Source organism: Herpailurus yagouaroundi, unplaced genomic scaffold (assembly GCF_014898765.1).
Source record: "Herpailurus yagouaroundi ecotype Mexico unplaced genomic scaffold, PumYag 29, whole genome shotgun sequence".
Lineage (NCBI taxonomy): Eukaryota > Metazoa > Chordata > Mammalia > Carnivora > Felidae > Herpailurus > Herpailurus yagouaroundi.
In genome coordinates this window covers 59,476,473-59,484,823 of record NW_024412377.1, presented here as the reverse complement: position 1 = coordinate 59,484,823, position 8,351 = coordinate 59,476,473, and the positions used below count along the sequence as shown (strand labels likewise).

At 46.4% G+C, this 8,351-nt stretch overlaps 1 protein-coding gene and 1 long non-coding RNA gene across 2 annotated transcripts in view; one reads left to right on the top strand and one right to left on the bottom strand.

The window, feature by feature from the left end:
- The window catches only part of LOC121010687 (uncharacterized), a 22,782-nt gene extending 20,683 nt beyond the window's left edge, over window positions 1-2,099 (bottom strand). The window contains exon 1 of the long non-coding RNA XR_005781324.1: window positions 1,761-2,099. This is a non-coding gene — a long non-coding RNA (uncharacterized LOC121010687). The remainder of the gene's footprint in view (window positions 1-1,760) is intronic.
- Window positions 1-8,351, top strand: part of SLIT3 (slit guidance ligand 3) — a 595,338-nt gene that overhangs the window by 277,081 nt on the left and 309,906 nt on the right. The gene's annotated exons all lie outside the window — the stretch shown is intronic.

The window sequence follows — 8,351 nt, the reverse complement described above, 5'->3', positions numbered from 1 at the left end:
TGTGTGTGTGTGTGTGTGTGTGTGTGTGTGTGTGTGTGTGTGTGTGTGAACATGTGTATTGCCAGACTCTGGCTTCTGGGACCCCATTGCTCACTGGCTCCTGAAACTCAGAATTCCAGCGTTCTTTTGCAGATGTACCCACGGCCTTTAAATGCACACCTGCAGGAGTTCTCCCACTGGATTCTGGGTCACCAGGAAACATGCCCTGAACCTGCCCTTATAGTAGGAGCATTCCATCCTGCTCATAAGAACAGCTGCTAAGAAGGGGCAGGTAGTGGTAGTTACCATGACAAGGAGGGTGGCCAGAGCTGCTCCTGTTTTATTCTTTCATAATATATAGAAAATCTGCACTGGGCCAGATCTATCTGTCAAGAGTGTTGCTTTGTTCTCATTTGGTTAGGTGGTGTGCAGTTTATTTTTGCATGGATATGCGGCCCCCCTCAATAACTAGGTTTTACTTTGTGCCCTTTTGGCAGTTTTGTTCTGTAGCCTACAAAGTCATTGCAGCCTTGTGAGGTTGCTTCTTAATCCTCCTGTGAACAAGGCTTCCCTTTCTCTGCCCTGTTCCCCATCCTTCCCTGCAGCCCCCTGTACAGAGAAAGCTGTTGCCAGCTCAGAGAAGCAAAGGGAAGCATTTGTGGCTACGTGAGGGAAGCTAGCTTGACCTGAGTCTCGACCTGCCCCTTTTTGTTGACCTGTTTTAGACTTCGCAAAGCCACAACTGTTCCTGTTCTTTCTCTTCCAGACCCCATCTCCCCAGCCTCCCGCCCCCACCAATACTTCAGATTTCTTGGCTCTCACCAAATTTATACTGACTTACCATTCCATGTCTTTAGATATCCAGGCCCTCAGCAATTTGGGCTCAGCAAATTCACTAGATACAGCAAGAGAGAGTATGAGAGAGAGACTATGTGTAATATATAATGGCCAGCCATACTTCCAGAGAAAACGACCTTGAGTTTCTCAGGCCTTGTGTACGATGTCAGAAACTATAGTCAGTTCGTGTGTGTGCGGTAAATCTTTAGAACATCAAAAGTAAAAGAACATTACTGTCCTTCCTTCCTTTCTAAAAAGAACATTCTCTGTACTCTAAGTCCCAATGACAAGCAGGAGTCTAGATTTTTGTGTGGCATCTTATAAGTCTTTTGTTCTTTTCCCTTATCTCCTCAGTGCAAAAACTAGCACATGCTGGGCCCGTAGCATGAACAAGACAGGTAGAGCTTCTCTTCCCAGGGATCTGACAGTCTAGGGGCAGCAGGCAAGCGCAGGTAAGCAAATACATACGTGAGATGCTTTGGAATAAGTGGCATGAAGTCATAGAAAAGGAAAACGTGCAGAGGAGACAGGATGCATGCGACTTTATATTTGGAGGTCTGGTGAGGACTCTCTGAGGGGTGGACACTTGGGCAGAGACCTGAATGAGTAGAAGGAGTCAGTCTTGCTCAAAAAGTGTCCATCAACCCAGGAACTGCTTCAGGCCCTGACTGCCCTGAACTGCCTGTATAGCCCGGGTTCAATTCTAGGTGGGTCTTTGCCTCAGTATGGGCTTAGGGAGGGGTCAAGCAGCCGCTGAACACAGAGTAACCCAATCTTGGCGACATGTTGGCCCTTTGAAAAATGAAACCTGTGTTCAGGTCCCCCAGAGCACAGGGATTTCAGTTTTAAAGAGATGCCCCTGCCTGTATCCCATTTTGCAAAATTTCAGCTTCTCCTGGAAGAGGGCTCCCTGCCTTGGATCCTGGAGGCCCTGGTATGCTTACCTCCTGAGGATACCGGCTCTCTGAGTATCGTTGGACACGGAATCTGGGCAGTGAGCTCACAGGATAGTAGGGTGGAAATAGAGGCCCCAGATGTTGTGTGCAAGTGGGTGATGAAAAGTGTGTGGGAGGTGGGGACCAGTTACAGGGCTGGTTAGTGTTCAGATTTGTGGGCTGCTGCTCGAATTATGACATCACAGAAGGATGGGACAAGTTGTGAATCCAGCAGCATGAACATGGCTTTTCCTCTCCTTAGTTCCCCATGTAGCTGGCAAAAATTCTCTTAAACACAAGATGGAGCAATGCAGCCTTGTGGGGGGGTGTGGGGGAGGATGGGACCCCTGTTGATAGCTCACATTTTTGGCACCTGCTGTGCACTCAACACTGGGGTAGGCAGTGGACATGCATTACTTTCCTTAACCCTCTCAATATTTGACACAGTAGGTCATAGTACTCGTCTCATTTTATAGATGCAGAAAGTGAGACTCACAGAGGTTAAGTAACTTGCCCAAAGTCATCCCAGTTGGATTCAATGGCCAGGATTTAACTCAGGCCTGATTTAAGAGTTTGTATCTCTCTATCCTTCACCATAGTGTTTCACTGCCTGTTGGCTTAGGCGCCAGACCTGCCAGAGTAAGACAAATGGAAAGAGGTGACCTACCTTCCTAAAGGCGTTTTCTGAAGTGATTTCTAAAGCTATGTGATACGGGTAACTTTCCCGAATTCACTCAGTAGTTAGTTGCTTAATGGATGAATAAGTAGGATCAGGGGTGGGGGTGGGAAGCAGGGAGAAGGAGAGACATGGGTGGAGAATGATTTCCAAGGCTGGATCTTTTCTTTATTTGACTCTAGTAAATTTTAACAAGGCCCTTAATAAAATCCCAGTGCTTAGCAGAGCCTCCACGTTTACAAGTCACTGGCCTGGGGCGGAGGAAGGGAACTTGGAATCCTTGGAATCCTGGCGCAGAGCTTAGTCCTGCTGACCTTTCATCGGATCAGGTGAACCGGACTGGTCAGAACAGGCACCATACTCTGAGTGCATCACTCCTGCCAGATACATGGACCGGGAGTCCTGACGCTGGCACGAGAATGGCCCCAGCTCCTTGGAGGTGGCTCCTTAGAGGACTTGCTCCAAGCCAGTGGATGAGACGTTTGAAAGAAATTCTCAGATACAGTCATCACAGGTCTGCAGAGCTTCGTGTCATTGTGCTTTGGAAGTGTTACAAAATAGTCGTTGGTAATGAATACTGTGGTGATCATCAGAACCCATGTCTCATTCCCCAATCTGTAAGATGCCCTTTCTCACACCCCAGAAGTGACTTCCACCAACAAGGAGGAGTTATCATTGTTGGTATTAACTATTTAGTGGGCAATAAATAATATGTATAACATATCAAAGTATAAATAATAAAAAATGGCAATAAAACGGGTTCCTGTCTTCTAGCACTTAAAGAAAAAAAAAAAGCAAAGCAAAGAAAAACATTTTCCTGCCATTGAAATCCTCCGTATAGAATGAAAAATGAAATTTTAATCAAAGTGGGCAGTGGTATACATGGGGCTTCCCCAGGATCATATTCTTTATTTCCTACAACATACTTAAAAAAAAAAAAAAAGCACCAGCTTTTGTAATGGCAAAAACAGCTGCGGCCCATTTGCCGACAGCAGAACCAGGTAACTTTTCAAGTCTGGTTGAGTTTTTTTCCCTTCCCTTTGACCTGACATCCATAAGTAAAGATTTTAGGATGTGTAAAACCCTGCGCTCTGACAGAGTGGCCCCTCCCCCCGGGCAGCAGCTGTCTTGAGCTGCTGGACAGAGCATTCCTCCGGCTGCTGTCGGGCTCTGCAAAGCATCCCGAAGTCAGGCCTCCTGCTCTGCTCAACTTTCTTCCCCAGAAATCCCCATCCACACCATCCTTGCTGAGTCCCAGGGGAATCAAGCCATCTTATTTGTAGGCAGTTGTCACCTGACCTGGAATATGATGAGCCCAAAGGATTAGTAGCTAGACCTGTTACAAGTCTTGTCATCCTGGAACCCACAGATGACAGAGACTCCACTATGGACACCTCACCAAGTAAAACCATTTTCTAGCTCTGGCCCTTCTGCAAACCAGAGAGAGATCATCTGGAATCGGACACCTCTGAAACTTCATGCTTCACAAAAGCCCGTGAGAGGCATTTTGGAACTGAATGGAGTGCTATCATGTCTGGAATGCTGGAGCCTGGGCCAGGCTGGGACTCGGGGGGCAGTGCAGGGCCCCAGAGCAGAGCATCATGGGAGCTGAAAGCCAGTTTGGGTTATAGCCTTGGCCCATGTGGACTTAGCAAGTCTTCGGCAGACTTAGCTTCCCTGATCCCTGTTATCTTTTTCTGGGAAAATCAGACCCACATTTCTCATCTCCCCAGGTTATTGGGAAGGTCAAATGATACAGTATATGTGAAGGAACCTTATAAACTATAACGTGCTCTAAAAATAAAAGGTATTATATGTGAATGAGTATAAATCACAGTGCACCATTTCAGTTCTGCAAACTCAGATAAGAATTTTTGTCCACATCATTTTTGTCATCTTAGTTTCTACTTCAAGCCCAATGTAGGGTTGCCAGACTTAGTGAATAAAAACACAGGACACCCAGGGCAGGGCATCCTAGATTGTTTCTGGCAACTTCACCCCATCCGTCCAGGCCACCAGGAAATTGTGGTAGAATTGCTTGGGTTCCACCCTGTCTGGGCCATTGTTCTAGGGATTTGTATAGTGTCAAAGTAAGGCAGAAACCAAACAAGTTACCTCCGTGTTTCCCCTTACCTCCTCCATATGGCAACACTGGGACTGGCTGCTCTCTGTGGGCACACTGGAGACCTGAGAATTATTTTTGCAGAAAAACAATTTGCCTGTATTTGCCTAGCCATACAACATAGCCACTGCCTTGTGGAAGTCTTATTGAGACAAGAATCATGAGGTTGAGTCCTCTTTGCCTAAGCACCCAGCAGTCTAAGCCTCGGTCTCTCTGTCTCTCTGTCTGTGTCTCTCTTGGTGTCTCATGCTCTCATTCTGCCCCTAGCCCCGGGGTATTTTTTTCTGTTCTGGGAGAAATCTCTACTTTGACTTTCTCCAGTTCACTTTGCCTCTTCCTCCATCCAGTTCTTCTTTTGCCCCTTTGTTCTCCACAAATCATATTGGTTCAACTCTGGGCATCAGCTTTTGGAATACCAAAGCCAGGGAGCCTTGCCAGTAACTTCTTCTTTCTCTCTGCAATGGACCATCTCTGAGGCAATGAAGGCAAGGCTGATTGGCTACTTGCTTGAGGAGAGAAGACAGGAAAGGAGAAAAATAGATGAAAAATAGATACAAATTAATGGTTCAAAATGTGTTCCAGCCATAATTTAAATGGTGCTCACTCATTTAGCATGTATTTAATTACCCTTATGTTGTAGCATTTCTCCAGTAGTCTTTTCCTGCAGTACATTTATAATTTGGGGGAGGGACAGGCACTGTACTTTATCATGAACGCTATCTGATCCAAAGTGAGTGCTCAATGTAGGTTGAACTTGTTTACTGGCTTAGAGCTACTTTGTGGGATGTTGGGATGCACACTATCAGATGCTAAGCAACTTTCGGGAAAGCTGGCTGCTTTTGATGACAACAGCAGACCCAGTATTACCTCTGTGGGTTACTGTTGGTTTGTTCTTCATCAGCATAGACAGCTGGAAGAGGAGCATCAGCCCCAACAGGCTGGAGGAGCCTGGCACAGAAAGGTGATGTGGAAAGGAGCTGGTAGCTACAGGAACGCTTGCTCTTTGGCAAGAAAGGGGGAGAGTGTTTGCAAATGGACTCCCCAGGTGACACTTGGCATCATTTCGAATTAATGATACCTTTCCAAGAGTCTTGCAGACCTTGTCAGCTGACTCCATCAAGTTATGATCACCCAGAGAAACAGCTACATGGGATCTGGAAAGTGAATTAGCAGGCTGTGGGTTTCCAAAGTTGGAGGGGAGTACATGCTGTAGAATGGAAGTTTCAAGAGGAGGAAGACGATTTTCTGCTTTGATACCTTCTGAGGTCCTTTTGCTTTGTGTTCCAAGGCGACCCCTCTCCTGATTTACATTTCCTGGATTCTTCTAAAATGAGCAGTAATTTTTGCTCATACTGAAATGTGACTTTGGGTGCAGAAAAATCAAGCTGCCTTCGCTCAAATCCCAGCTCACCCACTTACCAGCAGTGTGACCTCAAACAAGTTAGCTCATCTCTGAACCTCAGTTTCCACATTGGTAAAATGCAAATAATAGCACATACGGACCTTCACCATGAGGTGGTAGGAGGGTCATGTGCAAAAACGTGTGAAAGTGCTTGCTGTAGTATTTGACAGATAATTAGGGCATGGTGAATGTTTGCTATTAGTGCTTTTGGAATAATTTATCTTTGAGGCAAAATAAGACCTGGAAGATTTCCCTTTTGAAAAAAAAGGGATGGCAAGTTCAAGTGGTTTGTTCAGACTGCAAGGGAAGTCAGCAGTTGGGTTGGGAGCCCCTCTTCCTCGGTAAAAGGTGGACCTGGCCAGGACCACAAACTCTATGGGTTCCTGTGGCTCCTGCCAAATGCCACCTCTAGCTGTGACTGTGGTCTTTCCTTCAAGGCTCTGTACTCCTCTGCATGGCTGAGGAAAGCAGGTGCCATGCTCTGCATGCTCCCCCTCACAACCTCACAGCTCTGTTGCCACAGATGATGTCTGACCCAAAGATGAGTCACCACAGAAATCATTTGCCTTGTTTCATAAGAGTCTAGAGACCTTCTTCTCCATGAGACCCAGAGTTTTCTACCTCACATCCTGCCAGAGATGATTTCCTTCCATCATAAACAATCTTTTTTTGCTTCTTAATCTCTATCTTTTCTTGTGTGGACTTCATCCTGGAGAAAGATAAAGTTATCATCACTTTGGGGCACCTCCATGGCACAATCAGTTAAGCGTCAGACTCTGTATCTCAGCTCAGGTCATGATCTCATGGTTCGTGGGTTCAAGCCCTGCATCAGCTCTGTGCTGATGGTGCAAAGCCTGATTGGGATTCTGTCTCTCCTTCTCTCTGCCCCTCCCCCACATGTCTCTCTCTAAACAAACTAACTAACTAACTAACTAACTAACTAACTAACTTAAAAAAGAAGAGTTATCATCACTTCGCCAGGAAACAGAGCTGGGGGCATATGCCCAACATGGCAGCAGAATGACCGCTTTCACCTGGGAATACTGAAAGCAAGTGGCAGTTCTCTGCAGACTGGGCTCCATGAAGCCCCAGAACCTCCTGGCAGACTGGCTGCTTTGCAGAGGTCACTGTTCAGTACCCCATTAAGGCAACAGAGAAGAAGGGAGTTTAGTGGGGAAGATTAGCATCCAGATTAACACCCAGAGATGATATCATTGTCTCTGAGTGTTCTAGCTAGAGAATTCATGGAAAACCCAAGATCTCTAAAGGCAAAGTGGGGGCATGTACTGGTATATGTACAGTATAACTGCATTGGGAAGAGACCATCTTAAGCTCTGATAAATCTTAGGAAGAAAAGCTATTGAGAAGTTCTTTCTACTTTTTTTTTTAATTTTTTTTCAACGTTTTTATTTATTTTTGGGACAGAGAGAGACAGAGCATGAACGGGGGAGGGGCAGAGAGAGAGGGAGACACAGAATCGGAAACAGGCTCCAGGCTCTGAGCCATCAGCCCAGAGCCTGACGCGGGGCTCGAACTCACGGACCGCAAGATCGTGACCTGGCTGAAGTCGCTTAACCGACTGCACCACCCAGGCGCCCCTAGAAGTTCTTTCTACTTTAAGAAAGCCGGGAGAGTTAAAATTGTAGCAAAGCCAGTGGATAGGTATTCAGTCAAGCCGGCAGACTGCAGTGTATGTAGGCAAACACACATAGACTGTGCACCCCAAAATATACACTTTTAAGTACACACACACATGCACAGGTGTAATGTAAACACATTTACACCCCTATGTAGAGACTCCCAGGCCCTCTCTACCTTAATCTCATGTTAAAGTCTATTATTTCTGAGTCAAAGAGTACATATAATACTTTGGCTGGGCAAAAATACTTTGCCTTGATGGTCAGGGCAGGTCCCCTGAATTTGCCAGGGAGCCAGGATGATAGAATAGTGGAACATCCACATTCTGAGGCCTGCAGGTGTGCAGGTGACTGCTGGGGAATAAATGAGCAGAGCTGTGTGACAGGAGTTCTGTGACTCCCCCAGTACCCAGGCCACTGCCTGGGCACCATGCTGCCTCCTCATCCTTTGCCAGGGTGTGACAGCTGAGAAGGCCAAGAGGGTTGGCTTTATTCTCTAGTTGGCTTGGGTGGGTGGCACTCATGGTTGCTGGTAGAGCAATCTCTTATCTATGAAACTTTGCGCAGGAAAGAAAACAAGTAGAGGTGTAGGGCTAGGTTTCTCTCATTGGGTTTTCAGATCCTGTTTCTAATAGTAAACACCAGGCTGTCATTGGCTTTTTGTGCTCAGAGAAGTGGGAGTGTGTGTGTGTGTGTGTGTGTGTGTGTGTGTGTGTGTGTGAGAGAGAGAGAGAGAGAGAGAGAGAGAGAGAGAGAGAGAAAG